Genomic DNA, 24963 nt, shown 5'->3' with positions numbered 1-24963 from the left:
GGAGTGACCCTGGTACCGTTTTCAGAGCACCAAAACAGAAACGTGTCTCTGCTCTATAAATGATCCAAGGAGCCAGGACAGAGAGACTGCTTTCCTAGCAGCTGTGGAGTGTGGATGAGGAGGTGAATGCACAGGTTGGGCGATAGGACGAATATATCGGCTATCTGTGGTTGGCTGAGGCCATTGCTGCTTGGTTTTATTTGGGCGATTTTTGGGATTTTATTTTGCTAATTTCATGGTCTGCCTCCAAAGAGGGAGTGAGGGCTGTGTGTAGCGACAGAGTGTGTAGAGCAAGAATATTTTCACATCTTATTTGATGAATTAAGGGTCTGTTTTGACCAAATCAGAGCTGCGGATGGTTGGAGCACTTGAAACACTAACTGTTCTTCGACGAGTTAACAAGGCACAACAAGGCAGACTTCAGAAGGTGTACAGTCGTATTTTTCTTTTTAATTCAGAAAACAGATGAAGAATAATTCCTTTCCTGACAATTTGTGAGTTTAGTTTGTTCATTTATTAGACTAGAACAGCTAATGGAGTTTGTAGAAGTAGCGACCTCACTGCTCACCAATAAGTAACATGTATTTGATTGCTGTATGATTCAATGAATTCCTAGCTGTTCCCAGGTCCCAGCAAGATGAATACTACAAGGAAAAACAAACCAAAAAGAAAAAAAACACACCAGAACCTGATTTCTATTATCTTTCTACCAGGGCGTCGTGTTCACTTGTGAGCCTGTCTGGTGAGATGGATCAAGAGCACGTCAGGCGGTTCAAGGAGATCAAATATTTGACACTTTAGTCAAACATTTTATTCAGGTCTGTCACAGAGATGTCGCTCTGAAGAGATTTGGCATTCCTTGTCCTTGTCATCACAGTCAGACTGCTGTGACTGGGCCTGCACTCACATTATGGTGGGTGGAGAAGACTGTGGTGCTATAGCTATAATATAGTCAACCACTGAATTGTGCTTTCTATATCATTTAGCAGCCCCCCTTTCGAAAACAAGCTCATTATAATTCCTGCTTATCTACGATGATCTTGTAATTGGAATCTAAAATGTTCTCACCTAGTATGAAATTGCATTAGGGCCTAAGTGGATTTTATTATCATGACATGCATGACAGGGGTATTAAAATGTAATAGAAAAATCAGCTTACTGCTATGACTGTGCTTTAAGCAATTAATTTGGGCATTGTTTTCATTGTCATCAGTCCCCATTCTCATATACGTTATCTTATGCATAGTATAAATCCTGTTCAGTTGGTTTGTTATCTTCACTGCATTGGGTATGGCAGCGGAAGAAGGATAGGATAGGTTGCCTTCAGTAGAAAAATGACAGCAGTGGTTGTTTCTTTCAAATGCTGGAAGCAACCCGTGTTCACATTTACCTAAAAAGGTACTCCTGTGGTGATTGGGATGATAACAGTCATCTCTCAGAGCAAAGATAAAGACACAGTGTGACATTGTTATAGCGCCACATATCCTCTCAGGGAGGAGGTCAGGGTGGATGATTGGCTGAGCAAAAAAAAATTTGACTTTGATGCAGGAAACCTCTGTTCACATCAAGTTTTCAACCAGCAGTCCATGTTTGATTTTAAGCATGACTGCGATCTTAAAGCCGCAGTAATCTGTATTTCTGGATTAACGGTGACCGGAACAACTGTGTTAAAGCTGAACTTGGAGTGACAACCCCATGTCGTGTCCGTTTTGGAAAATATTGTCATGACAACACAGGATCTGGAAAATTTCAGAAACAGAATTTTTTGTTGCCAATAACAATCAACCTATTTTGTTTTGGGGGGCTTGTTACTGTACCTGTATTTCAGCAGCAAGCAGCCATAAAGACACTGGGAGATTTAGTTTTAGGATGTCCACGGTGTGCGGTCTTGCTTGCCAGCACTGTATATTATACGACTGTAATAATGCCACACACACCCCTCCAGTCGACATGCCTAGTGTCTCACACGTCTCCTCCACACCTTTATTATCTCCTCTTGTCTCCTTCCTCCCTCTCCTTCACCCGTCTTGCATTCCCCCCTCTGTCACATTGCCCCTCTCCTCCTTTTTCTCTCATTGTGTGGCCGAATCTATCATCTTTCTGCTCCCAGCTTCTCCTCTTTTTAGCTCCCTCCCTCCCTGTCCACTTTTCTCCACCCCTCCCTCTATTTCAATGAGGCTTTGCCGTGGCCCCTGGGCCCTTCATTACCTTGTCGTTGTGCAGTGGCCACTCCCTTCGACCTGGCGCCACTCTGGGATTAATGTTATCTCTATCTCTGTCACTTGCTTATCTATTTTCTAGACTCTTGAAATAAAGCTCAGCCAGACGTGTGATGTACTTCAGATTACCGGAGGCGGGAGGCAGGTATGGAAATCCTCCACCGATTAGATGCCCTTCTTCAGTCTGAGGGAGATGTGCACTGACTGCTGGCAAGCATCTTAGAGATACACTGATACACTCTAAATCCCAAGACCTGGGAAGGTGAGGGAAAGTTTTTGCCTCTTTGATTTCTTTGGCTTTTTCCAACAGCGCCTAAAAAATGTTCAAGAGTTTTAAAGAAGGTGTAATTCTTGTGTTGCTTTGTGTGTCAAGTGCCTTCAATTCAATTTTGTCTAACACTTTAACAAACCATGATTTTAATCATCACGGCATCCAGACAATAACAAACATTAATGCTGTTTTATCAGCCAACAAAACAATATCACATACTGATAAATGAAATCTTTTTATTATTACAATTTGATCAAGCACAATCCAATCATTACTGTTGCTAGTTAATAGGGCCATTATACAAGTAAACAAAATTACCATGAGCAAAAGCCAGATAATAAATATACCTTCTGGAAGCTTGTAGAATCTAGAGTCAAACAAAACTGCATCAAGAACACACGTCACATTGAAAAATGCACTTATGCCGATGGGTGTGGTGACAAATTGCATGAAAAGCCATTAGGGTATTCCAAAGACACTTCATTTTACATGTTGTCAAGACTGGACCAACAAAACATATATCTAACAACTCAGTGGAAAAATAAAATGTATTTGAAGGCATAAAGGCCGCAAGTCAAGTGACCTGCCCTTTGGCCTAATGCTGAACTGTACATCGATTACTTGTTTGACTGTTGATTTATGACTGTATTTGTGATCATGTTCCGGGAAAGCGATGCAGAGAAATGTCTGATTTCCTGTTTTTGCACGTGAGCCAAGTTCAGTTGCATATCACAGCCGTGCAGTTTATGTTTAGAACATCCCAAATCTGTTGGTGCACCGGCGTAAGGGCTTCACAAAGGTGTTTCTTTTCAGATATTGTGAAGATTGGCTCAACTTTGTTGGTAAATGTTTAATAAAATGTGTTTTTGTGTGACTGGTGACTTACAAGATGAGTCCACTTGAACACCCCTCAGCAAGGTGTTTAAGAATTTTGGAGCCTGTGGAGGTTAGGGTCAGAGTAATTGTTCCTGAACATGTGGAAAGCATGGAAATATAGGCTATTAGAGACAACAGTGTCAACAATTTTAAGAAACTTTTCATTATCAGTCACCTTGCCGCCGTGTTGTCATGACTTATTGTGCGCTTAGCAGGGTTCTAAATTAACTTTTTTGATCACCAGCCAATGTGGCTGGTGACCTTCTAAAGTTACCAGCCAATCAGAATGTCCACCAGCCAAATTTTTTCCCGGTGAAAATAAGAGAGATTATGAGTGCCACTGAATGCATTTGATCATTTTTGAAAAATGCACAGAAAGTACAACACATGAAACAAAATATACACAGAAAGTGCAAACATTTAATTTATACAAATAAAAAATGCTGTCAGATTTATTATTTTATAAGACATTTTTCCAGTAAGTATTTAGTATCATTACATTCCTAATAAAATGTATTTTTCCTTTCAACTTAAAGTGTTTTTGCTTTCCTTCTTTAATAAGAAATATATATAAGTAACAGCCATGACTTAAACACTTGCAAAAAAATTGCATTGGTAATAAATTGAATTATGTATGTACAACTAGAAAACACAAACAGTGCAGCAGTCAGTACTGCAGACTCCTTCGGCTCTCCTGATGACTTCGGGCACTCTCATGGTCCTTTACTGCCTCGACTTTAAAATTATTAGTCCCCACCACAAAATTATTCGTCTTGTTTTTTTCTTTCGTGTACATGCGGCAATCCTTACAAAACATGACGGCATTTTCGTGATCAAACACAAGCCATTCACGACCTGTCAGCCATTTAGCGTTAAACTTTCTTTTCTTCGTTTGGCACGCTTTGTCGACATTCTCATCCCCTGCCTCCTTCCTCTTCTCCCCCCAGACGTCTGTCCCAACCACGCATTTAGTTTAACTTTACTTTTTACTTTTAGCTAGCTCAGTCTCCTTTTTTATAGTTTATACGCTGCCGTTCATTCTTCTTCTTCTTCTTTGTGTTTCCGTGGTTTCTCGCGCCGGTTGCACTACAAACTATAGTGTGCCTGCGCACAGCCAATAGGCGTCTTGTACGTCATCACGTAGCATTACGACCGTGTTCATGGGAAATGTAGGACGGACTGTCCGGGAGACAAATGACCAAGAACTGTAGAGCGGCTCTGACTGACATGATTGCCTAATGCATTACCGGCCAAATTGGCTAGTAAGTTTTTATTTACACCCGCCAATATGAATTTTAACCCGCATTTGGCGGGTTGGCGGGTGTTAATTTAGAACCCTGGCGCTTAGACAGAATGGGAAGCCAAGTTCTAGAAGCAGCACGATTGTGTCCAAAGTCAACAAGTCCATGGAAAGCATTGCAAACTAGGTACTTACTCATGGTGAAAGACCAGTAAACTATCTCAGGGCTTCAACGAGCACCTTGTAGGCATCAAGCTGGAGTCGAATTGTTATTCAACACACCGGACAAACTGAGCTGAAGGGGAGAAATCTGGATGTTGGTAGAATTTCTGTTTCTCTTTGGTTCCCTCTGATATCCCCTTGTTTCTGTCTATCTCACAAAGGACCACACATTTGTTTTTAAGTCTTGTCTTTATTCTAGCAGGTCACACACTTCCCTACATTATAAATTCCTGGCATTGTTACATAAATGCTCTCACTTCTTAAAGTCTGAATGGAGAATCTGTAGGCCAGGGACAAGATGCTAGTATTGCAGGCATTTGGTTTCCATTTGTCGTCCATGTTTGGCAATGGTTGCAGTCTGTGTGAAGGGCCACAGAGGCAGAATGCACTGGCTGAAATGCAGTCTTGAAACCCATTGGCTTTCTTTCTATTAGCTTTTTTAAAATGTGTCTGCATTCATATGCAATGACAATTGCAATTACAGTTATAATTACAATTAGTCCTTTGGCAGACACTTTTATCCAAAGCGACGCACATATGAATTCACACACCGATGGCACAGCATGAATAATGGACACCGAAGCCAAGACTTCCTTTTCTGTGTGCTAGTCATTATCTACGGTCTGATTAGCAACTTGACTTTAAAACTTGACATTTCAGCTAATCTCTATAAACACATATCTGCATATGCACTTTTTGGTCGTGTTTTTTGCCACTTGGGGTCAGATCACTTCGAGCTTAACATCAAAACTACAACACAAATCGTATCTGGGTCTTTAGCTTTAGCTTTGTCAGAGCTGATTGCTGACAACAGCTGACTGCTGCTGCTGAAAACAAAATTGGTGAGACTGAACCTTAATGGTAATATCGCAAGATATAAAACCAAACCAATGAGCTAAAAAGCTCAGTAGACCTGCAGGGAACTGGAAAATTGGATGACAACTATCAATAGGCTTGTCACTACAAGCAACCATTTTCACATTTCATAGTCATGTGATGTTGTTCACATTAAAATACCAAAAAATGCAGCTTTAAGTTCAACACATCAGCTGTGTGATGTTTTGTCTTGTCCTTTACCTGCAGCGTTCAGCAGAAGTACGGCTAATGTGTGACAAATGAAAGAAATGCCATGAAAGTAAATATGATGAAATGCTGTACAGTGGTAGATAGAATAGTGGCGCATGCTGATGTGGCCTTGTAATGAAGAATGTTCTCACTGTGTGGGTTCACGCATAAAACGAGCTGTGGGTTGTTCTGATCTGCATTACAGGGATGTGCATTATCCTTTGCTGTTACCTCAGTCACAAACCACAATCACATCAATGTGTGATGTTTGAAACATTCCCAGACTCATTATGTATTGCTCTAAATAACTTTTTGGCAACTATACTTTAATTGAGACTGCCTTGTGTACTGTTGCCTCAGATAGTTATTTCCATTATATTACATCACTTTCACTAACCTCCAGGCCTAATGATGCAGGCTAAAAAGAAACACACCAGCAGTTTAACATACTTTTTAACCCATTCACCCACATACTTACCGATTTCTAAAGGCAACGGCTGGTTATTATGTATTAATAACGAGAGCTTTGTGGCAGTGACAGTGACACACCCACGCAGTTCTGTCTGCTTCACGCTATTTAACAGTAGACTGGCTGAGCACAACTGAGCCAAAGTTACAGCAATCACTTTTAGTCCATGTAGCAAACAGTCAGTGAGCCTGTTTACTGTAGACTGTTGTCAGGACTCATCATGTTAAAGGAAGCAAGGACATGGTGTGCAGCCTATTTATGTAAAGCACAGCTGTCATTCAATGTAGTTTTTTGTATGGTCTGACAGATTTTTTTTATGACAAAGAGAATGTTGTGCTATAGTATTGTTTTGGTGTGTGCTTAAAGGTGCTGTTATGATCGTAGATTGTGCTAAGGAGCAAATAAAATCACGTGTCTTTTATTGCTGATGCGATTAATGAATTAATCATTGATTTGATTGGCTGAAAATCAATCTAGAACAAATTTTACCAACGATTCATAATTTCACTCATTGAGCAAAGATGCCAGACATTCAGTGGCTCTTTTCAAATTTGCTGCTTTTCTCTGATTCTTTTGGACTGCACCACATAATTAAGAGATAAATCAAAACAATGATTATCAGATTAATAGATAATGAAAATAATCTGAATTGGCAGCACTCGGGCTCTATTTATGGTATTTTCCTGAGCTTTAGATACCCATACACACCATGCTGCTGTCACTTTCCCTGGCTATATTTGCAGTATATATATGATGCTGGTGGTGTTTGTCTTTGACTTTTACCTGACCTCCAGGACCTTACAATTAAAATATCATTAAATAAAGTGAGTTCAAGTGAATGACATTATGCTCGATTATGCGGTTTCCTCACAGTCAAGAGTTTTTGGTCCTATGCACAAAATTCTTTTGGTACTTTATTTGAATAGTGGGGAGCAAAGTGGTGGAAAACAAATGAGGTAGAGCAAAGCAAGCTGTTGGTATTGTTTGGAAATTGAGTCTTAGTGTTGCACCAAAATAATGTCTGAGAACACATCTGTTCCTGCTGTCAAGCTGCTCCACTGGTCATTTTATGAGTCTATCAACAAGCTAAACACAAAATACTTTTATTGAGTAACGGGCGCTGACATACTATCACATGTTATTGCTCACATGATAGTGACTGGTTGCCTATTTAGACATCCAGCAGACAGGGAGGAACATTAGGATTCATTAAAAGTCATGTTTCTGGCCGGGAATGTGAGTCCAATATTCACTCTGGTTTTGTTGTTTTAGCTGCTAAATGCACCATTTTTATCATTAGGAAGTCAACTCAGTGTATTGAGCGTGTAGCATACAGTGTGTTTGTATTTTCACTGAAAACATTAATGAGGTGAATGAGTCCAGTAAGAAATGGATCAGAATCAGATTTATTGGCAAGTAAGTTTTCCCATATATGGATTTTGCCTTGGTGTTGTGGTGCATAATAGTAAAAATATACAAAGTTAGAGCAGAAATATACAAAATAAGAGCAAAATAAATATAGAATACACATACCAATGTATGAGTATATGTTTTAATGAAAGTTTACATGCTGTTAAGTCAAAATAATGAGCTGAAAGATGTTACACTGCTGCATAGATTTTGAGTAATTATTGTCTACGGTTTTGTGTCTATGAGTGACACCTCGCACATTACACACAGTCATTCGATGAATTGTAAAATATTGAACAGTGGAGCTTTAAAAAATGTAAATAAAGTTTTATCATTTAGTAATATCCAATGACTATATGGAGCAAAATCATCATCAAGAATCAAAGTGTGTGTGCGATTACATGTCACGAAAGCAGTCTGAACAGACAAATTATTGCGTGATTCTGACAGTAAGTGTTATCCACATATGCTGGATTCTGAGTGAAGGATCTCAATTAATTGAATATTGGACCCAGCAGGACGTCTGTGTGAGACATCTGTGGCCAGCAAATTGAGATGTGCTGCGCCTGATGTCAATATGAATGAAAAGTGCACCGAGTGGCCAAAACACTGTGTACTGGTCATTGCGCTTGAACTGTCAAAATTGTGTCTCAAGTGTCCCTGCATATAGATGAGTGATTTTAACAGTGTTGAGACAAGGATGAATGCAGAGTAATGTTTGCATTACTCAGAGAAAATGACAGCAGAGAAGATGTATGGGCAGATTTTTCACCCCTGCAGTGTTTTTGATCATCATTTTGATGCAATGTGAGTGGGTCATGGCTTGAAGTAGGTGCATTCCTGGTACGGCATCAATACAGACGACATACAGTATCACAAAGGAAAAGCTCAAAGGTGTCATGAAAAACAGCTGTGTCCCATTTGCACTACATCGAAACGTGTCACGGGCCATCCACACGTGCCAGGCCTCTCCTGCACTCCTCCATTGTCCATCATGCAAATTTATGGCTGCAGCCGTTGCCTCTCCTAAAAGTCTGCGGCTCGATTTATGCTCTTTGTTTTATGTTGCCGATGATAGTGAGCGAAGGCAGAGAAGACAAATAAGCCTGTGGAAAAAAAAAAAAGAGACAGGGAGTGTGAGAGAGAGGTGACAGAAGGGTTCAGCATCTAAATTTATGGCCGACCACATCCAGCTCCCACTCAGTGCAACTTGTGTGTCGTCGCGCGCATTTCACACGACGAGCGTCACAAAGAGAGCAGCACTTTACGTGGAAATTGACTCATCTTCTTGTTAGCTGAGTTATAGTTTTTCATTAGCAGGAGGAGGGGATGTCTCTCCATGGGTTTTTTTTTTTGTTTTGTTTTCCCAGTTTTCTCCTCTGGCTGGCTACATGACTCATCATCTCCCTGTCCTGCTTCACCTACAGGCACACATCTGCGGGGTTGGATTAAGCAGAACGGAAGCGCGATTAAATGGCTTTGGCAACTGTCTTCTCATACATCTTAATAGAATTCACAAGTCTCTTTCCTCTCTCTCTGTTTAGGGCAAAGTCTGGCTCCAGTCTTGGATGTTTTTTTTTTTTTTTTTTTTTTTCTTTAATTTATCTAAAGTGAGGAGCCTCTTTGAGTCGACAACTGGCTTACTGCGCTCATGGGCAGGGCAGAGCAGATTAGTCAATTAAATGAAGCCATGGAGGAAAAGGGGCTCAGTTTATGCTCATCCTTAAGCCTCTATTCTGCTGCTCTAAAGAAGCCGCTGAGGGAAATCAAATGACCATGATTGTGAAAAGTGAAGAAGACAAATGCAGCGCACAGACATGCTTGAACAAACTCTCTGGATTGCGGCAAATTGAAAGAAAAGACCTTTTACCATTTGGCAGACGACAGTTCACAAACACCTCCTAAAAAAAGAACAACAGTGGTGGAAGAGTGGTGCCGCTACATTCAGACAGAAAGGCTTTTTCCCCTGCATTCGTCTGACAGCCAGAGTTAAGAACATATAGTGTAGAATAACACTGTATGTAGTTGCTTTATAGGTACAGATTTTAGACTGAAAACATATAATAAACATATAAAATACATTGTCTTGCTGAAGATTAAACCAATGTTGAGCCCTTACATAAAAGCAATGGGGCCTCTTGACAAAATGTAGCAGTGGGAGCAAACGCATAATTTCCCTTCTAAACTTCTTAGAACTATTTAATACAAATACAGATTTGTGATCTCTAAACCCCCTCAGATTTATCTTTGGAGGGGCCTCGACCCCTCGGTTGGGAACCACTGGACTAAGCTGCAGAACTGTTAAAAATGTTTATGAACATATAGGAATCAGGTGTCGCCTGCAGCCTTAGTAGTCGTGTTTAGTGTTAATGTTTATCCTAAATATATCATATAAGTATTTTGATGTTGTATTGCTACTGTCACTTAAGTAAATGATCTTTTCTGAAGATCAAGACCTCCACTGCTCCTTGCTTTTGTGCCTTATCCTTTGACGCCGGCCAAAAATGCAAAGCCGAAATTGAGTTTGAAGCATAATAATTCATCAGCAAGAGCTCAGTATAGATTATTTACAAACTGGCAGGAATTTGAAATTACAATAAGTGGAGAATGAATCATTTTAATACCAACTTTCCACGAGCAGGGAATAAGAAAAAAAGAGGCTCAGTAATAATAGGGGAGATAATTACAGCCCTCTTTGTCGTCTGTGGGCAGGATAAAGCGGCATTGTTGCGGCAAAGATCCTTGACTAGCCGCATGTCTGCGACAGACTTGCTTAAAGGTCAGGCCATTGTGTGAAATTAGCAAAGACAGAAAGGTCATTGAGATTGTTCCCGGCTAATAGATAAGCCCCGAGGCCTTAATGGGTTCATGTTTTCCCTTTCTATCAAAGGAGGATAATGCACGCAAGCTGGCCCTGTTGTTTCCTATGGACTTCCATTCTCACACACACACGCACACACACACACACCCACACACACACAGAGGACCACTTACTCATAGATGCACTCAGACAGAAAAAACAGCTACACATAAAAGCGTGTAAAACCGGGGCAATGAGGTTCCAAGTTTGACGTGGAGTAAGTTAATGAATAAGAGATGAAATATAAATTATTGGACAATGGCTTGCGTCTCAGCTTTTACTGTGGGTGTGTCCGTGTATCTGTGATTGCAATTTCAGGGCTTTAAGCAGGGAAAGATAAAGGATGTGAGTTCAGGAAGCTGTAGTCCTGAAGCAGCCGCGGTGCAGGTCAGACTAATAAATGATGTCTTTCGTAACCTCACAAAGAAGCACAAAGTAAATGCATTTTGAAATCAAGACTGAATGAAAGGGGATCAACGAAATCTATCAAGAAAGTTAGGCTTTTCATCAACCTGCAAGAGAAAACACTCCCAGATTAGGCAGCATAGTTTTGTCAACTATATTCTGTTCACTGTTTCTGTGGGACATGCTGTTCTCTTGCTGAATGTGCCTGTGGTTATTTTGTCTATTGAATAAAAGCTCTTTAAGGTTGATTGAAAAAGTATGAGAAATGGCCCCAAAATCATTATTTTTGTTAGAAGATTCTCTTTTGGTTACTACCCAGCGGTGGCAAAAAGAAATGATATTTTTTGGAGATGGAATCAGTGATCGCTGAGTCAGAAATCTGAGTTATTCTAAACAGAATTGCACTTGAATACTTGTAAGCTTTAACGAAAGCTATCAAACTGTCTTTTTGCAATATGTTTTTCATGCTGAAATTGACTTTATTTGAAGAAAGGAGGAGATACGGTATATATATTCTTATCTCAAGTGTGTATCAGGGGTATCAGGGAAGAGTGGAACTAACCATCCAGGGCACAAGTTTATGCAGAGCCTTCAACAGCATGGAATATATTTTCATTTCAATCTGCAATTTTTAATTTTCATGTTATTAGCTTCATAAGTAAATTATTGATGATGCTGAATAAACTGTTTTAGAGTGTCTAAAACAATATTAGAACTTCTTTGGGGCCTTCCTGGAGCTCCTGCAGTAAGGATAGGACAAACTGTATAGTTTGTCTCAAAATGCAAACTGTTAATGTAATTATGCTGATGGATGCATGGGAACCACGCAGACCCTCAGGGCTAACGCACTTTTCAGAATAGCTTAAGACAGCACCTGTGTTTAGTAGTTTGATATGGCATGTAGGCTTAACCTAGACAGCTAACAGCTTAGCTTGCTAATAAATTAAACAGCATCCTCATATGGAGCAAGGTGAGCTGACCGGGTGGTGACTTAAAGATTTATTGAGCAGCTACTGCAGCAGTTTACATTGAAAGCACAGGTGCATTTAAAGACACCGTGGAGCTGTTGACCGCTTGTAAAGCTACGGAGCAAAGGTTTGGTGAGCTGGCCCCCATTATATTTTTATTGCACATGTGTATGAGGACGTTTATGCACACGCACACACACACACACACACACACACACAAGGACTTTCGTTTGTCTATAAAACTCCACAGTACCTTTAACAGTAATGGTGAACACAACTTGCTACCACTGTTAAACATGATCCCAGTTAAATATTTTTCAGCTGTCATTTATTATGAAGTCCCTCTTGTCAAGTCAATTTGATAAAATAAGATCCCAAATTACAAATGTACCTCAACGGGTACAGAATACGACACCCATATCTTTAGTTCCCCCTTTGCTGACTACTCAAATATCCACTGCAGATGTGTTTAGTTACTCTACAGTCACATGTACATGCATGAGAACTGATGCTTTACTTTGTGAAATAATACTCACCTAACAGTTAATATTTTGCAGGATCCCACTCTGTAGCCTCCCCTGCAGAATTATCCAGCTTATCCAGACTGTGATGCTGTTTGGAAAATAGACCTGTGGCAACTGTTATAGCAGTAGCTGGCTCAGACTCTGGCTGCCAGCTGCTTTTTGGAAGGAAGGAACAATAGTTTACACAGAGGAAATAAGTTTTAACTGCTGTTACGATATCAGGAGAATGGCCTCTTCACTATGGTGCAGCAAACCAAGGTACTTGTTGTACCATGTGCAGCAGAAAGTTGCTTTAATTGCCATTACGGCTTGGAACTAAGTACTATACCTAAGCTATAAAAGAGAAATCAACAACTTTTTTTTTGTGTCTCACCTTCTGTGCAAAGAAATGTTACTCACAGATGCTTCGACTACAAAGTGAATATACAGCAGTTGCAGGCTGAAATTCAATATGATGAATAACAATTTTTTGACCACATAAATAGGGGGTGCAGTTTTTTTGTGTTCTCAGCTGATTATAAATGAAAATATGTGCACAGTTCCCTCCCTGTATTACTCATGTAAACTAACCTTCAACAGAAGCATGAAAAAATACTGAATGAAATTTTGGTTTTGTGTAGAGTTAGTCAGTGGATCAGTGGATTGAACCAGTTTCTTTCTAATCTGCTCAGCAGACACAGCCTCTAGTAATGAATAACGCTGGCATTCCTCTGAGACGGTGACAGCGGCTGTGATGATTTTACTGGGATATGGGACAATTTCTGATTCACAGCTGGAAGAGACGTTGTTGATTCGTGATCTGAGACTCAGCGTTAGCTGTTTGTGTGAAGATCTGTTTCTTCACTGATATTTTATCAATAAGGCCAGTTTAATAGCTGAGAGAAAGAAGCATTCAGTGCATAACAGGATATAATAAGATATGATATGTGACTAATATCATTAATAATACTTAACTGACATATGCTGAATATATGTCTTAGATCATTGTGCCAGCAGTGCTCTTTAATAGGCAACAGTGAGCAGCTGAGCAGCTCCTCAGGGTGCCTTTGCCCTCTGCTTTCAACAGAAGACTCACAGCACGATGGCTCAGAAACTTCCTGGAAAAGAAACACAAAATAGCTGGTCTGAAGAGAATTATGTAATTGCTGGTTAAAATAGACACACACACACACACACACACACACACACACACACACACAGTGCACATCTTACGTAGGTGAATACTGGATTCCTGCATGCACAAATGCACACACAAATCTTATCTCTTGATTTCTTGGGTTGGCTTTTGATTGTTGAACAGTCCATCAGGAGCAATCAGGGATGTACTCAAGTCTTCATCAGTGTGTCTGTGTTGTATGGATTTTCCCGTTTGTCAAAGGTAGACTTCAGCAAAAGTTTTAGTTTTTAAAGCTGCATCAAGAATTTTTTGACCACTAGGGTGCAGTCAAACGGCAAAACAAACACATCCTCCATATACTGTTGATATCTCAAGTCAGCGTCAGGTTTAGTCCTGTTTCCAGCCAGTAGACAAATCTAAGTCCAATACGCAGCTGTGTAGCCAATCAATTTCTGATTTATCGTATCTTGTACTTCCTTTATCTCCATTTTGTGCTAATTATATTGTCATTGCCAGTCCTTTTCGATAGAATTTTATTGTGTACAGGCAACTTTGTAGTGCTTATTATTTCAGATATGTTTTATTTCAAGTGTTTTTAGTTAGAAATGTGATGATCGGAATGAATGCTAATTAATTACTCCATCCGCTGGGTGAGTTTGCTATCAATGCCACCATATCAACTTGAAAGGTGATGGTTTGACAGTGTTTCATTCACAATGTGTTTCTGTTGTCCCCAAGAGGGCAAAAAAATCAGTTAGAACTCAGTCAATTCACTTTGTAAACACAAAGTCGTCACAGCCAGTAGGAATAATGGCCAAAACGATGTAAATAAGACTCTGGTTGTAATCAACTGGAACTGTGCTTAAAGACTTGCAGTTTGAACCTCGCTTTAATGCCCAATTTTCTCCAGCAGAGGCTCAGTAGAAAACTGGCAGCTCCCAAGTGGGAATATGTGACTCTGTATGACTGTGATAAAGGCAGAAAAAGTGCTCAGTACGGGTTCCTTGAATAAATAATGCTAAACACATGTAAACACACACCTAGCTACCCTTCATCAGTCACCCCCACCCTTCACTGCTCTGCATGTACACATCAGTGCTCAGGAAGCTGCTCTTTAGCTCTTCTAGCTTCCTTAATTAAACCGACCATCACTTCTCCAATTTTGCCCCATTAAGGAGCTGTAAATCCAGCAAGCAGCTCTGACTAACAGCAATTTACCCACACAATGAAGCAACCAGCTTATATCGGCCCGTCAGCCTAATCAGCCCCCATGAATAAATCAGATGGTAGGGGGAAGCAGGAGGGCGGTGGAGATGTGTAAGCATGTGTGGTTGGGCATGTCTGGATGTGTGTGATGTTTACCTTCATGGCTTTCTGTGTTGCTTGCTGGTTGAGGGTATACATTCGAGGTAACGCGGATGAGACAGTGCATTCAGGGCGTCATCTCAGGCCGAACAGATGGAGGGAGAAAGAGTGTGAACAGAAAGTGTCATACATGGAAGAACTTATTGTTTTGCTCATTGTTTCCTTGCAGTTATTTTTGTTTAGTATCTGTCAGTCTTGGCCAGGAGCAAACGCTGCCATGTGTATTGTACAAGATGGCCTGTTTACAGAGGGCCGGCCAGAATGGATGAGAATGTGCTTCTGGAGGGGAGACAGGCAGCCATGAGTAAACTCACTGTGCTCAAGATGCACAGGTCTATTTTGCTGCACAGGATCCTCATATGCTCTGTGCTCCCGCTGTGTCTGATGTCACTTTCCATTGCCATTTTCTCCCTTTTGTTTTTTTCTGAATTATTTTCCTGCTTTTTCACAATCACTAAGATTATCAACAAAACATAAACATTAAAATATATACAAACAGAAAAAAATGAAAAAAATGTACACATATGCAAGTAAATACACAGATATGCATGTATCTTTATATAATATACCGATATGCTGCATTATTATTATTTATATTGATATATAGGCAGCCACCTTCATATTTGCATCCCCAAAAAACAACAATTTTTATGCACTTTGTGTATTTGTGCACACACACACTTATGAGTCCTTCAGTTTTCCTTTTCTATGAAGATGCCTGATCCTGAGAATAAGACAGGTCCCTGATGAGACATTGCAAGCATTATAAGCATCTCCTAAAAAGTTACCGTTTTACCAGTGCAGCAGATATCTGCCACTACTGTTGAAGCAGTAATCCATATTCTTTCCTGTCAGCTGAACAGAGAGGATGCAGTATGGTGCTTTATGAATCCACCTCCTATTAATGTTGTTATACGCGCCACAGAATGACTGTGAGCTATTTTCCCCTCTGTAACATTTCCACTGTACAGCCTCATCAAGTTTCATAAAGTAAAATCATTCATCATCGTGCTTTTTGTGTCGTTCTCGGGCAAAAACTAAAAAGGCGTGGCCAGTGTCATTGCAGTCATCTATCAAATTTCCCATCATGCATTGTGACTGCTGCCATCTATCATATTTCCCATGGTGCACTCTGAGAATCCAAATATTCAGAGATGTCATGTTTTATGTACGCCCTGCTTGTCAGGTATAAGATGTGTATATGTGCACTGTTTTAACTGTGTGTGTGTGTGTGTGTGTGTGTGTGTGAATAAATCTGTGTGTATATCTGCCTTTAAGATGAGACAGAGAGATGGAAGATAACACCTGGAGGCTAAACGTAAGAAGCACCTTTCAGAACTGCGTTTAAGATAAGGAAAGGGATGAGACAGCTTTATAATGCACCTACACACACCCTCACTTCATGGAATCTTCAGCTGTGTGTATTCTGCATATCACTGCATTATTTGCAGCAAAGATATACTGCCTGGGACCTTGTGAGCCGAGATGAGTGAAGATATAGTTTCATATCTTCCCCGACACATCCTGTAGTCACCTAGTGGTACAGTAAGGTCCAAACACACAAGTATATTATCTTTTATTAAAACAAATCTGGCCATCTTCAGGCCAATGTTTTATTCTTGGCAAAATCCAAAGCAGAAGATGTACTGAACAACACAGATATTGCAGGAGGAATGTGTGGATGCTGGGTGACTCTGATTTATTGTGGTACACTGCTCGCCTCACACAATATATGATGAGAAGACTAGTAATAAACGTACATATTGTTGTCCACAGTTTGCAGCAGCTACAGGGCATTGCAAACAACAATAACCCCACCCAACCATCTTTATCCACCTGTAACAATGGGAAAGAAAAAAGTAACAATAAGAATAATTAAAAGTGAAAATAAAAATAACTAGACTAATTAAAATGGATGCAAGATAATAAACAGTTCCTAAAAGTCACATGTGTTTGAAGTAATATTTGCTGGTAGAGGGATATTGCGCCCTGCAGCATGGTCATATGCACCAAATTCAACATGTTACAAAACTGTCATTCATACAATGATACACAGACCCACAACTAATTCTGTGGGTATCATAACATCTAATAAGAGTCCAAGTGGGCTGGTATGAGTAAGAAATAGAAAGCAGAAAAAGAAAATGAGGATTTTAGTACATAAAATAAAATTAACAAACTGCTTGGACCACATGTTGACAACAGAATCAGTCGCAATAATGTGGCTCAGTGCCGTTGAGCACTTCAGGTGACAGCCCCTCATTGGAATTAATGATAGAAACGTGCAATGATATCATTTGAACGCCTCAAAGAATACTTAACTTTCTCAAGCTTGAGATAGAACATCACATCTTCAAGCCAAATGGAAATGGAGGGAGAAGAATATCTGCGACAGGCCAGTACAGGACATGATTGCAGGTTAATCTTGAGAGCATCAGAGACGGTTTGGAAGATTGAAAGCCAATAGGTTTGCATTGCAGTTCAGTGAACAAGCACATGACTGAGGTCGCAGGGGGAGGCACGACACCTGTCATATTTGTCATTTACATGTTTGGATAGCCTGGGTTTGGGGAAATGCAGTCTATGCAAAACTGTGTATGAGCACAAGAGGCTGTACTCTGCTCCCTGTCAACTGCCTCATCCCATCATTCCTCAGCGAGTTCAAGCCTTCATTTCTTGTATCCAAGCAGTTTTCGTCTTGTTTATAGAATGTGCATCAAACGTCATAATAGCTGAATAGATGTGGGGAATGGCTGCTCTGTCTGGGCGGTAAAGCTATGATATAATTCCAAATTATCTGGAAGGAAGAGCGGGAAAGTTAGGAAGGAGGAGACATAATGAATAATCTGATCAGATGAGACGGAGGTCAGACGAGGGTGTGGCAGCAGGCGAAAGCATTGTAATAAACTCACTTCTTACGATAAGCCAGCTAAGTACATAGGTGAGCTTTTTAATAACCGAAAGTTGGATCTATCTGCTGCCTTTTAAATCCCCTAAGAGATGTAGTGGTGTCATTAAAATTAAATAGCCATCCAGCCGTAGAGTTGCTGAAAAATCACTTACATGATCGCATCACACATTGCGTGCTAAAGCATTAACAGTACACACAGCTGTCTTATCTGTGACACAGAGCAGCCCTGTCTGCTGTCTGAACAGTGCACGTGTGTCCTGGTTCACATATGGTTTAACATGTGTGTATGTGGTTTTACGAATAGGATAAATTCACATGATGGAAGCACTTGTGATAATTATACATGGGAAATTAAAGACACGTGAAAACAACAATTTCATATAAGTTATCACACGTGAACCTTCATATGGCGTGAATAACTATCCAGGTCCATGTAGTCCATGTAAGATGAACATTACAACTCAGCCCATGTCACGCTGCACATACTGCACACTGCACATATCACTTTATATTTTATATACACCGTATACCTCATCTGTTCACTTTTACTTTTTACTGCACTGCCACTTACTACCTGTTGCACGTCACCTCTTTACATATCAGTTTCATAGAAATGACTTGCACTACTTGCACATACCTCATACTGTTTATACTGTTTATACTTCATGCCACTTGCACTACTTACATGTATTTATATTTTTTGGATATTATGACTAGTTGCACTTCTGGTTAGATGCTAAACTGCATTTCGTTGTCTCTGTGTTGCACTCTGACGATGATAGTAAAGTAGAATCTAATCTAGTCTTTCAGACATATGACTTGTGAAACACTACATTGTACTAAACATCAATGTTTGAAGAATATGTATTAACATACTGAATGCATCCTGTCACTGTTCAGTTTATATAATTCCAATTTGTTTTATGGAGACTGTTGGGATGGGAAACATAATCGCTGCCTGGATCATGTTCACAGGCTTAGAGTGAAGGAAGTGCTACATGTATGTGCTGCATGCAAAAAGGGAGATTGTTGTGGTGGGTCCAAGATGTTGACATTCTGTCTGTGGTGAGACGCAGGGTATGAAGGCTTCTTTGGGTAAGGTTGGGAAAGATCATTGCCGACTAGCCTGACCCAGGTGCTGTGTCCCTTAAAACTACTGGGATGCAGGACGCAAACCTCGGTCTGAACCTCACTCCTCTTACAGTGCAGATATTCCTCCGAAGCAAAGATGATTAGTAACACATGAACATATGTTGTAGGAAACTAGGTTGAAAAGAAGTGATTTTGTTGCCAGAGCTCTTGTTGCATGTTACTCCAGTGTAATCATGCAATGACTTGAAGAATTGTCACACTGATCTATTTCTATTTGTAGCAAAAACAAAAAAGGTGTTTTGTAGGTTATTACTGCAAAACACATTGATGCATTCCAACATTTCTTCTGATGTTTTGAGCCTGCAGAAAGCTGAAGCATTTGACGTATTGTACTGCAGTGCCCAGCAAGCACACGAGGGATGACATATGAGCCGAAGCCATAAACATTTTTTTCCACCATGATCAATAAGTCTAATGTTACACGGCTACAGCCTCCGTGCTCTTCCCACACTGTCCTCGACTACTGCATAATCTCATGTTGAAGCATGGTGGTAAAATAGCACAAAGATAATCAATACATTAAATTGGCACCGTGAATGAGAGTGCAGCTTAATGTCTTGAGGAAATGTTGGTCTCATGTTTCTTATGCTGCATGCTGTTTCCCAGTGGAGGTATTTTTTATTGAATTTTGACTCCCTTACAGGCAAGAAGCAATACGGCAAGCTCTGCCTTTGTGGCCCTTTGAGCCAATGAAATGTTTGAGACGTGTTGAAAAAAAGTCAGCTGGCAGAACTAACTTCTGTCATTTATGACGGGGAGGGGTAATCTGGTCGAGTGCAGCCCCCAATTTATATTTAAGTTTGGAAATAAATATATTTAAAATAATGATCTTCGTTCATGAACATACTTTGGATTTAGACATTATCTCCATGTTTTCTTCTCTGTGACAGATGGGGATTTATTTATTTATTTTGGTGTAAAACACAAAACTGTTCACTATTAATCTAAGAATAGATTCATAATGTGTTATTCCTGCCTGCACGTTCCAACAGAGAAAAAACAGAATTTACACTTGCAGCGAAGCAGTCCAGCCTGACAGCTCCTTACTCCAAACAGGTAAGCTCAGTGTCACAGCGGTGTTGCCTGAAGCGAGAGAAATCCACATACCTGAGAGTTAACTGTCACAGAGGACATTTGGGAGGGATAGACTACAGCAGCTGCTGCTGCTGCTGTATAATGTAGGACGGATGGATAACAGGGGACCTATCAACCCTACAGTTTGGAGCACCACCCTGAGTACATGTGACGGGCTGAACAAACACTCTCTGGATCTCTTTCGTGTGTTCATTTCATCCTGACATCCAATCTGGCTACACCTTCCTGCTGGAGCTTATACACTGCAAAATGAGCATGTGAAGCAGGGACAGAGGCAAGATAAAAAAAACTGCTCCTTGTTGATTCTGGTTTTATATGAAAATAATTTCTCTCCTGAGGAAAAAAAAAAAAATAAGTGCGACCTCCATATGGTAAATATGGGAAATGGCTATCTGTGAACAAAGAAATGAGTGTTGGTGAGGATAAACATGAGCAAATCAGACAGACTGGACTTGATCAGAAGAACTAAAGACTATATCCAACATTTAAACTCGATCTCCCAACACTGTCACACACTATTAATAAGATATGACAGCGGTGACACGCTCGGCTTAACACTAAAACACCATGACAAATTAACAGAGATCCTGACACAGACTGTTATGGAGAATTTAATACAACACAGTGTGCCAAGACAGTTGTCTGGCGCTGCCATGTTTGCTGTTCACTTTTTAAAGAATAACTAGGGAAGTTTGTAAAACTCGATCATCTCCCTGGTGATTGAGTCTTTGTCCTTAAATCACTATCCCTGTGAAAGGCAGTGCCACTCACTGAAATGTCTCACAAAAGCATAATAATGATAATAATAAGATAATAATCATTAATATGTCAGTGAAGGTGCCACCTTGAAAATAACAAGCCAACTGATAACATCAAAATTCAAGGCAGATTTATTTGTGCAACCCATTATCACATACAATGTCTCATCAGGCTGAACAGGTCCATATCAGAGAGAGAGCGAGAGAGACGGACCATGTTATTCTGAAATGATCTCTGCTCCCGTCCGGTCTAAATTGCAAGTCATGAGCTATTTCTGGTGGAAGCTTTGTCAGCAGTCCTCGGCTGAAAACACTCCCTGATGAGCAAGGTTATACTGCTGATGCTCATCTCCGCTGGAGATGACTATCCAATGTAATAATTCTCCTGCTTCACTAAGGGCCACCTAAATTACTCCTGTCTTTTTCAAAACATTATCCTCTCAGCTTAAGTAGCATGGAAGCATAATGGGATTGTATAGAGATTCTGTATTGTGAAATGGACAGCCGGTCCGTGACAGTGCCCATGAACGTATGCGAGCTGGATACAGTGTTCCAAGATGAAAGTTTGGACTTCTGCATTTTCAGATGCACAGAATACAGTATGTGTATACCAGTCTCTACCTGACTGAGCCATAATTGATATGTTCAAATGGGCCTTGGTGGCGTCTTAATGTGTATTGGCCCTACTGGCTGAAAGGGTGATGATTTTGAGAATGATGTTTGATTTGTGTGATACGGACAGCACTTTCTGAATATTGTTTATTACAGGGATTTCTTCACAGAGATAACTTCTGATAGAAAGATAAGCACCAATATTTGGAATCACTAAATAGTTGAAAATGATTTTTTTTTTTCCCCCTGATGCTTCTGCACTGTCAACTTTCTATTCCAAAGATCACCATGAAAAGAATCTATCAATGTTTTTCCCTCCACAATTGTTTTTACCTAGATTTTATTATAGGTTAACCCAAACTTGTGGAAGCAGCTGACAAATTTTACAAATTATATTTAGGGTCTGCATTTTAAATGTCATGTAAAACTGTGGAAAAGATATTTTATTGCTTTTGTCTTATACATGTACATATATTCTACATACATTTTAATCAACATCTTCAAATGCAAATTGGTGAGCAGTTGAAGCAGTTTGTCAGTGAATTGATGTAACAGCCGTATGATTAGAATGCTGCATGTTCTTACCTGCTGCATGTGAGACACAACAACACATCAATGATCCAAAAATCAGGTGGCCCTTATCCACAGCTCTGTGCCGTTCCTGTTATCCCATTCTGTTTGTGAGCGCACCTGTCACAAAATAAGGAACTCTGATACAGGGACTGTAAATTGGTTTTCTGGTAAACTGGTTTTCCCCCAGAGCCAGTCCATCAAAGCGTAGCACCTGCAGCCAGATGGCCCAGATTTACTATTTGTTTACTGGTCATTTTTTACTTCTCATGTTCGTTGTACTGATATTCACGTGTGTATTCACTCAATTCAATCCTTATTTCACCATAATCCTTAATTTTTAGGGTTAATTTCTCAAGACTTGTCATTATGCTGACTATATATATTATCTATTATAGGCCTTTAGTACTTTGATGACTCTTTTTATTCAATCGTGGTTGTCACTTTATTAAGGTATTTAATCTTGGTGAATTCATTAAAAAGCTTTTTTATGTTTTCCTCTCCATTTGCAACATAATGCTATTATAATTGTATCATCAATCTGATATGAAAAAGTCAACAGGATATACATAAACTGCAAAAAGACAGAAGTGAGCTCTTTGATTTTGTGTTGAAATCAACTTAGAACAGTCAACAGTGATATTTCTTTTCTTTAATTCCCATTGGCTGGTGTTTGTTTTATAGTGATAGCAGTATTAAAACACAAAGTAACTTGTAGTTTGAGTAATTTATTGATGGCTGTGTACTTTTATACATTTACTTGAGTAGGTTAAGGTTAGGGTTAGGTGGTAATTTTTACTTTCACTTTTTACAGGAGTAATTCTACTTGGACTTGAGTCAGGATTCAGTACCACACTGATTATACCCACAGTTCACAATCAGCAGATGGATTTTACAGTGAAACTCTCTTCATCTATGGTTGGTCTGCTTTTCTTCCACTCCAGAACTGCACCAGATTCCACTTGGAACTGGACCTTCCTTTTCAGGTGGCCTTGGTTCTTCTGTTAAGCTCCGACCACAGTTTGACTGACAGCTTTCACACCAACCCAAATGAACCAAACCACCAGAGCTTGTTTAAATCAAACCAAGCTAGTTAAAATAGCACTGTGCGATAGTTGCTTCATGTTAGGGAACGGTCATGGCCATGGTTCAAGGAAACCAAGGTTGACTGTTAGTAGGAGACGGGACTCAAACCTCTGGTTTCGAAGTCACATGATCTGGGAGCCCAACCACTTGTTAGAAAAACCCAAACAAAGGTCATTTGAACAAAAAAAAAAAAAACCCTCCATGCACTTGCACAAGTACCACTACTAAACTGTCTGATATGTGCTCAGTTCAGCTCATCTGTCAAAAAACATTACTGTCGGATACTGACTGCCATGACAGAAGAGATCGTCTTTGCCTTTTAGCCATACGAAAATGGATAACCCTTTTAACCCCTCGCAGGTTCACACACAGCCTTCAGGCTGCACTTCAGCATATACACAAGTTAGCTGGCTGCGGTTGATCTGTAAGTGCAGTGTTAACCTCTAATACTTCTTATTGGCAAAGCTAAACACACATATTCCTATCAGCGAGGTGGGAAGGTTAAGACATAGTCATTACATTAAGCTGCATAAAGACTCGAGCCGTCCACTCGTGTTCAGCCCATTTAAGCATGTAGGCGGCATATTAAATGTCCTCAGCAGAGCTTTTTCCCTTGCTCTCCCTAGTTTTCTTTCATGGCGATAGAGAGTCAGGCAGATGAAGCCAGCAGGCTGAATAGAAGCCTGAAAATGATGTTGCTCCTCCACTGCTGTGTAAAGCTAAAAGAAGATTCTGAAAATGCCCGTGGATATAGATTCAGAGGGTGAGAGGGAAGCGAGTTATGTGAGAAAGAGGGAATGAGAGAGATGGCCAGAGCCAGACAAAACAGAGAGATGAGGAGGAAAAGAGGAATACAAAGCGAGAAAGTGAGAGCGAGGCAGCTGACAGATATAGCAAAGACGGGATGCGGCCGCTGCCTCCATTATCTTCTGATACATTTTTTATACATTTTTGGAATTTAGGAAATTAATTTCAAACTTCTACCCCGTGGGGCCAAACTAAACGGTGCTTCAGCCACAGAAGAAGGAGTGAGGCGATTCCTCTTGCCTAACATCCATGTCTAACTGTAGAGGAAAGCAATCACAGTCTCTGTACTGTGGAGCAGAGCTGGGGAGTAACAGCTTTCACTAAAGGCCATTCAGTAATCACTGCACCCATTAATGCTCACTTAGCTAACCTTTATGTTTTTGGCGGAAAGTTTTCTGGCTTTTAAGGCGGCCAGTCTCTGAAAAGTTGTTAGAGGAAGAGGGTGCTGAGGTAAAAATAAAGCTTTTTGTGGACTAAGGCTTTTTGAAAAGCTTTGATTACTGCACACTGTTATTGGATTTATTTGAAAATGTTGGAAAAAATATATTTTTTGGCTTAGTCCAAAGCTAAGCACTAATTGTTGTGCCCATATAGGCTATCTTTGATGTAATTAAAGAACTGGACACCTTAGTCCAAGATGGTGCCCATTCAGGTTGTGCCATTCATCACATGGCAGTGTCAGCTCATCCCATTGACTTTACACTGAGACGATGTCCCTCAGATATGAATAGCTACAAATTTTAAACCCTCATGTATCAAAATGTACAATATGAAGCCTAATAATTGACCTTGGTTGCAGTTTGGAATGCCATTTTAACATAGACATTTACATACAGGACTGTTTGGTGCTACCTGCTGCTGTTTGGAATAAGGTACATGAAAGCGTTGCGGTTCAGATAACCAAAAAAAGGCTCCACATCCAATCATTTCGTATACCTTTTCTCTCACTTTGTTTTATCCT

The 24963-nt window shown here is 40.1% G+C and overlaps 1 protein-coding gene across 4 annotated transcripts in view; it reads left to right on the top strand.

Moving 5' to 3' along the window:
- Positions 1 to 24963, top strand: part of brinp2 (bone morphogenetic protein/retinoic acid inducible neural-specific 2) — a 252538-nt gene that overhangs the window by 49528 nt on the left and 178047 nt on the right. Inside the window, exon 2 of one of the 4 annotated variants that reach the window (XM_076744803.1) lies at positions 2302 to 2481. The exons of 2 other annotated variants lie outside the window; for them this stretch is intronic. The gene's annotated coding sequence lies outside the window, so the exon portion shown is untranslated. The remainder of the gene's footprint in view (positions 1 to 2301; positions 2482 to 24963) is intronic. One more of the 4 variants, XM_076744805.1, reaches the window with a different exon arrangement.

Source organism: Chaetodon auriga, chromosome 12 (genome assembly GCF_051107435.1).
Source record: "Chaetodon auriga isolate fChaAug3 chromosome 12, fChaAug3.hap1, whole genome shotgun sequence".
Taxonomy (NCBI): Eukaryota; Metazoa; Chordata; class Actinopteri; order Chaetodontiformes; family Chaetodontidae; genus Chaetodon; species Chaetodon auriga.
This window is presented reverse-complemented; position numbering and strand designations above follow the sequence as displayed.